The sequence below is a fragment of the Panicum hallii genome, chromosome 2 (assembly GCF_002211085.1).
Source record: "Panicum hallii strain FIL2 chromosome 2, PHallii_v3.1, whole genome shotgun sequence".
NCBI classification, from domain to species: domain Eukaryota; kingdom Viridiplantae; phylum Streptophyta; class Magnoliopsida; order Poales; family Poaceae; genus Panicum; species Panicum hallii.
Window position 1 is genome coordinate 44,721,860 of NC_038043.1, and position 9,000 is coordinate 44,730,859.

The 9,000-nt window shown below is 46.0% G+C and overlaps 1 pseudogene; it reads right to left on the reverse strand.

Moving 5' to 3' along the window:
- Positions 1–903: 903 nt before the first annotated feature.
- Positions 904–4,277, reverse strand: LOC112882082 (annotated as a pseudogene).
- Between the last annotated feature and the right edge of the window lie 4,723 nt (positions 4,278–9,000).

Below are 9,000 nucleotides of genomic sequence, written 5' to 3' on the forward strand. Positions count from 1 at the left end.
AGAGCCAATCTGATGCCTGGTTCTCCAGTGCCATTCTGAATCATCTGATGACCATTGACCTGTTCACGCTTCACGTGCTCCAGCACCTTGAGGTGTTCCCGTACCCCACCATTGAAAACACACAAAAACGGGCATTCAAGATGCTGGAGCACCTGAACTCCCTCTTTGCATGACAAGACGATCTGACGGTTGAAATATCTGTTCGCATCCTGGCTGCAGAATGGAGAGGCGACGAACAGCTAGTGCTAACATGTTGATTATTAGTCAAAGTTGATCGTTTGCTTTGACTCTAGCTAAGAAGGCTCTAGACGTTGTTGCGGCCTTTTCTGCATGTTCGCACTTCGTTTCGTGACCAAGCTGACGATTATTCGATGCGAAGCATGGCTCGCCAATCTTCTCCGTGTTGAAGGAATCCGATGGAGCACTCGAGATCGAACAGTCCAGCCTAGCCAATATTTGCGGGACAACTTTTGATGTTCCAATCTAAGGTCCAAGATAAAACAAAAAGGAACCGGTCCAAAACATTTGGGCTGAAACAGACTTTAATACCTACTAGACTGCCTACTCCAAAATGTAAGAGCTTGATTTCGAACTTCTTGTCACAAAAGATGCTCGATTTCCAGTTTTGCTGCAGTATGCAAGCATCGGCCGAGGCTACTGGAAATCGGCCTGCGATGGGATTCTGGTTTCTGTGGTAGGCTTGTGCCAGTGTGCTATTTATTCACCGGGCAACGATGACTCTATTAGAGTCGAGTCCCGTCAAGAGAGTCAGAACACACTGGCTCTCCTAGAAACTAAGATAGGATTAATCCGTTCGTATTCCATCCACTTGCTTCGGCATCAGTCTACCAATCCGCTAAGACTACAAACAAATTCAACAATCTCCAACTGAGAAAAAGTACGGAACGTAAACACCACAGTTAATCATGTTAGTATCAACCATTAAAGTATGTACAAGATTCAGTGATCAAAGTTAAAAATTCCAAAAGGCCGCAACAGATACCACAAGCCAGAAATATCTCATCGCCGTCTCTTGGTTGGCTACGCAAGCTATTGATCTAAAGATTATTTAGATTTCTTTAACTCAGAGCACTTATCTGTCTTCTAACAGCCAAATTGGCATCAGCCTAATTAGTTTGGCTTCCATCTAAGACAACCAGTGATTCGCCAAGCAGCTTTTGCGCTTCCTCTCTCCTCCTGTAGTACGAAAATACTCAGGGTTGTCAAAAGACTACAATTATGCAGTAACAATCTACAATGAAACAAGAAGACTTGCAAGCAAGCCCTTAATTGTTATGTTCCCTGAGACGAAGGTTACTCACGAAAAATACTCAGGGTTGTCAAAAGAGTAAAATGCTACAATTGTGCAGTCACAGACTACAATGAAACCAGAAGGCTTGCAAGCAAGTGCTTAATTGTTATGTAACTTGAGACAAAGGTCACTCATGAAAATAAAGTAAGCATATAGAATACTGTATAAAATGTGTATCCAAGCTAACAAAATCAACTTTATAGAATACCATGTTTTCTACAATTTCTTATAAAAACTATCAGTTAACCATCTCCTTAATTACAATATACATTTCAAACTGAAGCAGCAAAAAGTAGTTAAATGGTCCTTTTGATATTGCAACGGATAACTATAGTCCGCTTCTTCAGTTCTTTACTATGCCAAAGTCGAAATGCGATGGCAAAAGAAAAAGAAAACACAAGAAGAATTTCGCAACATTTGTGAACTAGGAAACGTGCCTGGACACAATTCTTTTCCAACTCTAATTATGAATATCGAAAAATTGAAAAACATATACGGCAGCTTCGGTGTATAGTGGAGCATTGTGGGGGATTAACTAGTATAGTCAAACTAATAATAAGAGCCATTGGCGGAAAGCTCATAGGTCTATCCTTAAAATTTCTACAAACCATGTTAGATGAAAATCCTAACTTATGCAGCTGAGCTGAAGAAGAACTAGTTACTCACTGTTTTATATCTTCAATTGCCTGCTTGCGACGCTGAATTTGGCTCTCAAGCATGTGAATCAATGTGGCCCTTGCCTAAAAAATATTTTAAACAATGTAATTACATTTTTGGAATCGAAGAAAAATGCACCATATGGAATAGAAACTGAGGCTCACCTGATGAGGCCGTAGGGAATTGAGAAGATGGTGTAAGTTCTGGAATATGAGTGAAATATCTTCTACCCTGCGAGCATACTGAGATGGTCTCTCCACTAAAATATCCGCCAGCTCCAAAATATGCAGTTGAAACTCTCAGTTGAGGGTCCTTAGCTCCTTCTTGAAATCTAAATTTAACCAATTTTCCAAAGAGGCAGCTCATTAAAAGTTACCCGGTCCTCAAAGTTGTAGGAGCAACTTATTTGGTATATAAAAATTTCAACTAGCATGTGCTTATAAATATCTCTAACATTCAACAAATCACAGATATTTGAGATACATATGCATATGCAGATAAACAGATCTATTTCTCAAGAACCAGACGCACCAATATTGGGGCCCTTTGGATAAAGCTGACGAATACCTTGACTCTCCAAGCTTGGCAACACCTGATTTATCTAGATACCATGGTGGCAAATAATGGTAAGTTTAGTACAATCAATAACAGAGTAGCATGAAAAGTACAATAAGCAACATACTTCATGCTCAGCACCAAATACTGTATATTTTCCATCAATTGACAGTGGAGGTTCTGGTGCAGATGAGGGATCCTGCTCGTACTTGTAAAGCCGGTAAAATGGAGGAGGCGGAGGGTATGCTGATGATGTGGCCATTGCCATCCTGCCTTATGCTGCACAAAACCAGATACTAAATCAATAAAATTTTCTAGCTTTTCCGTTCTAGTCTATTTAAGCTCAATGGATCAAATGTAAGTTTAAGATGTGATTCACAAGTGAAATACATTATAAATTTAAGAATTACGGCATACTGCCAATAATTCTTAATTTATAAGTATGGAGAAATTCCCAGGCCACTCAACTTTCTAACCACAGTTGTGGCTTAAGCGCCATACATTACAAGACAATATAATTTAGACTCAGAAACCTTTCTGATTTGATTAATCAAAACAGCACAGTGTAGTGAGCACTTACTCCAATTACTATTAATTTATCCAAGTAAACTAACACAAATGCAAGGACAACTTACATGATCTAAGACATCACCTGTAATTAGTTACCTAGCAATATACAACAAAAATGACATTCTAATACATGTAAAGCTCAACAAGTATAACCAAGCAATCACAATCTTGAAACACAATCATTCCATCCGAACACCGCACAGCCCCTTACCTACCACCAAAATGTAATTTCAGCAACCAACAACGTACACAGGAAATGAGAGAATCACTTCCTGAAACACATAAGTTTAAACAAGAACAATCACAATTCAAGCTCGGAACACATTGTAAGAAAGCAACAGAGTTGTAAGAACACAAGTTACATCATTCTTCCATATTCTATTTTCTAGATACTCAAGTCTCATCCTATCCCTTTCAGCTATTACCCCATAGCTAATTCTTTCTCGAGGTGCCTCTCTTTTTCTTTTTCTGGAATCATTGAAAGCAACATATGTGCTGCAGCCATATAAATTAAAAGCTTGTTCCTTTTGTCCATCTAAATAACAAAACAAAAAAATTTCATAATCAATTTGTAAGCAAGCAACAGAGTCGTAACACCCAATCTTGCATCTGCAGCATGTCAAGAATACCAAATCCTATACAGGTACATGCCCGATCCATTCACCAATAAGCTTTAAACTAACCCTAGATGCATACATATTTTCAGATCAGATTACCTCTGGTGCTACAGTTCCTTGGACGATGGAGAAGAGGGTATGCTGCTACTTCTGTTGTCCTTTACTGCTGGCGAATCGAGCGAGGACAGGGGCGTCGATCTGCTACAAACAAGAGAAGATGGGCATTAGCAATTGTGCAGAGGAGGGGATGCTGGAGGAGGAGGCCACCAGCCCGTTCTGCTCACCTGGACGGCGGGCGGCGGCGGCTTGCTGCTGGGGGAGGAAAGCGGGCGGGGGTCGGGGTCGGTGAAGAGGAGGGAGGGGTGGGGGCGGCGGTGCCCGGCGGCGAGGCCGCCTGCTCCCCGCGCGGGAAGAGGAGGGAGGGCGGCGGCGCCCGGCGGCGAGGCCGCCTGCTCCCCGAGCGGGAAGAGGGGCGGCAGTGCTCGGAGGGGTCGGGGGAAGAGGAGGGAGGGGCGGCGGCGGCGGGAAAACCGCCTGTTCCCCGCGAGACGCGCCCGGACGGCTGCGTTCGGCCGACATGATTGTGGAAACCTCAAATTTTTGACATATTTTTTCTATAACATAATTTTAATTTTTATATACACTAAAAATATGTTTAGCATATTTTTTAATTATTATAGAAGTTTCACATTTTTATTTATTTTGCTATATTTAAAAATTTAAATGAATTTTTGAATAAAATAGAAAAATATTTTCAGAGGCGGGACACCCGCCTCTCGAAACGGATTTTATAGGGACGAGTGGTGGTGTCACCCGCTCCTACAAATCGATTCTACGAATCAATTTTAGAATTAAAGAATAACATATTTATTAGAGTTATAAGTGAATGTGTAGTGTAGTGGAGAGTAGAATACGCGCGAGGTTTGAGTTATTCGTAAAAAAATTTACCTATACAATAGAGAGGCTTGTGGTGGTGGCTGATTGGCTAAGATATTTTTTATTTTAGTTTTTTCTGATTTTTTTATTTTTTGGAAATTGATTTCTAGGAACAGGTTTGGAAATCGATTCGTAGAACAGTTTTCTAAAGACGCATGATGGCGAAATGTTTTTCAATGACGAGCGCCTTGCCCACCCCTATAAAAACCTATTTCTAATTGCGAGAAGCAGTAGCGGGTATCGTGCTCGTCCTTAAAAATATATTTTTATCTGCACTTAAAATTCTTTTTTGAGTAGTGACTGCATCAGCATGCACCACGATGCCACAGCGTGAATAATAATCATAGACTAGAGCATCAACAAAGGGTATCGGAGACGGCACGTACGTTGAGGGGGGCCTACGATGGTTCCTGTCCACGAGCGCATGAAGGCCGCGTTTGCTTCCCTGCACCTCGCCTGGCCAGGCTCGCTGGGTGCAGGCAGCATGCGTTCGGTTGCCTGCATATCGATCAGAGCCTGTCCCGCCGGATGCAGATGCCGTGGCTGAGCCTGGCTCCCGGGAAACGAGTTTCGTTTCGGTTTCCCGCGGGACAGGCTCGCACGGTGCGAGATTAGCATCACTAATGATATAATTAGTATAATGATTAACATGTATTAAATGATATTAATATGTTTTAAATAATTGTTAAGGTATCATAAGATAAACAAAGACTATTATAGTATAAGTACGTAAAATAAATATTAGGGCGTGCGACGTATCTTCATGCAGGCAACCAACCAACATCTTTTGTCAACCGGACTTAACAGATACAATCAACCAAATATAATATGTTGCATGTACTTAGCCTGATTGAGCTCAGCCTGTCTCACATATACAAGCCAGACTAGCGAGAGAAACAAACCAAACGTGCCCGAAGATGTCATCGATGTCGTCCATGCCGTAGCTGAAGGTGCCATCACCGATGCCCTTCTCGCCGCGCTCCATCTCCACAAGCAGCCGGAAGTTGCGGGGGCACTGGGCATGCAGGCGGCCAATAAAGGATCCGTGGGAGGGATGATTATATTGCGGAAGGAAAGTAAAGCAAAGCAATGGAAAGCACGGCCTACAGGCGCCACACCTAGAACCTGAAGTACTGAACATCGAGGTTACATACTAGCGTGGTAACGGGTAAACGGATCACGGTTCTAATCGTTTCTTCACAATCCAATCTAGCCCTTGCTCAAAATTTATAAAATTAGAATTCCATCCTTCTAAGGTCCGACTTTTAGATTATCTAGCTAAAAATTAAGATCCTTTTACCACCCCTACGTACTACCAGCTCGAGACGTTACCCGTGTGATAACCAATTGTCCTTTGTTCGGCGCATGTTCCCTCGCGGAGCAAATGATCGAGCCAAACTGGAGCACACTTTTCATTGAACTGTTTCGAGACATCGGTGAGGGCTATAGATGGCCAAGTGTGCGGCACAGCATGACACGGCACGGACACGCCTAGGCACGATATGATTGGGCACGACACGATTAGGCATGGTTATCTAATCGTGTTGTGCCGTGCCGCAACGTCGTGCCGGCGCCGCGGCCCAAGCACGGTACGATGCAAAGTGCGGTTGTGCCATGCCGAGACGATGGCACGGTCGACCCGCCGTGGCGGCCCAAGCCCGTTGTTGGCGGCGGCTATGCGGTGGCAGCCGGCGGCGGGCGCGGGGAGGCCATCGAGGGGCCAGCGCCGGCGACGACGGGCGCGGGGTGGCGGCCGACGGTGACGATGCGCGCTAGGGGCTCGGTGGTGGCAGCAAAGGGCGCGGGTGGTTCAACAGCGGTGACTAAGGGCGTCGGGTGCTTGGGGGCGGTTAAGGACGCCGGGGGGCTCGGCGGCGGCGACGAAGCGCTGAAGGCTGACGGCGAGGGGCGGGGGAGGCCGCGGCAGGATTCGGGACGGCGAGGCCGTGCCCCTCGCGGGAAGGCCGTGGCGGCGGGAGCCCGATGGCGAGGCCGCGGCGGGAGCCCGGACGGTGAGGGGTGGAGGAGGCTGCGAGGGTGGAGGGGCGCAGCAGTGGCGAGGGGAGCGCTCGAATGGAGGGAGCGAGGAGCGGCAGGGTTGCGAGAAGCTAGGAAGAGTCGAGAGAGAGGAGAGAGAGGGAGGGGGTGGGGCGGCGGCTGTTTTTTTTGGGGGGTTGGGGCGGCTGCTAGTTGGGCTTGGAGGGAGGAGCCAGGAAGTGAGTGGAGGAATAAAGATTAGGGTTTGGAGTGCAAGTATTTTATGAGATATTATGGGCTTTTAACGGGCTAAATCGTACCAGCACTGCGTGCTAGGGTTTCAGCCCACGCACAACACACGGTCGTGCCGTGTCGGCACTAGCACTATGTCCATCATGTCGGGACGTATTTGTGTAGTGTTTTAGTATCGTGTACTGTGTGGCCCACCAGGCATGGTCCGTTTGGCCATCGAGGGCGATGCGTGAACTGTCCGAGTAGGACTTTTGTGGAATCGAGCTGAAGAAAAGAAGAATCGAGGCGATCATGTACTTAGTGGAACGAGGCATGGAGGACCACAGCAGAATATATGTCCATGTTCCCGGTGGACTTTAAGATAGTAGCGGCAAAGTAAGGTTACTTGTCGGTTGCATTATGGGTCTGTTTGGTTGCTGGGCTTAAGACCACCCAGGCTTAGTTTTCTAGCCTGGCAGCCTAAGCCTGTGTATATCGGGCCAGAATGGTTTGTTTGGCTGGCGTATAAGCGAAGCCTGGTTTCATTTCGTTGTGTTTGGTTTGCTTGTATCTGCTTGTATCTGTGAGTGGCATCACCACATCTTTGCAACCGGTGAGCCGTCCGTCTTCTCGCCTCCTCTCTTCTCTGTACACAGCGCAGCGTGCTGCGCCGCCGCGATGCTCCCCGTGGGCTCGAAGAGCGTCACCACTGGGAGCATCGCGCCAGGCTTCCTGGCCTTGGCCCTGCTCTTCTCCGCGGCGGCGGTCGCAGCCGCCCTCGCGGTGACCGAGGCCGGTGTCGCAGGAGGCATAAGAGGGGCGTGCGGGCGGGAGCTGCTGGGCTCCTTCCTCGACGGCGAATCGAGGTTCGCTGCTGGGCTCCTTCCTCGACGGTGAATCGAGGTTCGCTGCTGGGTTCCTTCCTCGACGGCGAATCGAGGTCCGCTGCTGCGGAATCAAGATATTTCTACTAATGTTTCTACTAGTGTGTTCAGATATTTCCATCCAATAGCAACTTGCCTGAAATCGCGCCGAGGTTCATTTCTACCGGTGTGTTCAACTGTCCTTGGAAGTTGATGAGACGCGATCAACTTGTTTGACTTGTCACCCCACCTTGCTAATGTTTCATGGACCTTGCCCTCAAAGGGAGTAGAAAACATTGGCCCATCAGATCAGATCAGACCAGGTGCATTTTTTTGCCCAACGGTAGTCCATCTGCTTGCCTGAAGATCTGACAGTGATAGGCGTATCTGCGAGAGCGAAGGACGGATGTAACATGATGGCAACACCGTACCATTTCCAACAAAACTAATACAACCAGTCAAGCAAAAAAGAGACCGCGCAAATAAGAGAGAGTGTAGTCGTCTAGTCGAGGAGGAAGCAAACACTGGTGTAAACAAACGCGGATAGCGTCCCAGAGTTTTAGGGGTGTTTGAATTTTAAGAGCTAAAGTTTAGTTTTATCATATCGTATATTTTAATATTAATTAGGAGGATTAAATATAAATTAATTATAAAATTAATTGCAGAAGCCTAAAACTAATTCGTGAGATGGATCTATTAAGCCTGATTAATCCATACACATGTGCATCTACCGGAAGATGCATGCTTAAGGTATGTATTTTTAAAACTCAGCAGCCCAATTAGCAGGAAGATGGTCCAGTATATTGCACACCAGCATACGTGTGGATGTATATTGCATTCTTGCATCTACCATGTTAAATTTGGTAAGGTCTGTTTTTTTTTTTAATTAGGTAAGGTATATGCATTTTAGTTTACTGTTAAAATTTCTCAAAATAATTAATATGTTTTATGAAACTCTGCTACTATTCCATGTTCAGCCAACAATTCAATGGACTTTATTCAAAGCAAGTTTTCAAGCTTTTTATGACATTTTGAAATGACGGATTTAAGATTTTGTATGACAACGGTGACACTCATATACATTCAACAACAACGTGAAAGGATGAGTTCGCATGCCATCCTTCCACGGCCCGCCAGGCCCACCCAACGACGCAGTTGGGCTCCCTGTTTGTTCGGTACGGGGCCCTGTGCTTTTCCATGGCAAATGCATGCGCATCCCCACCTCACCGGCACACGACCGACCGACCGTCGCAGGGAGTCAGGGACGGCCGCGCGCGCTGAG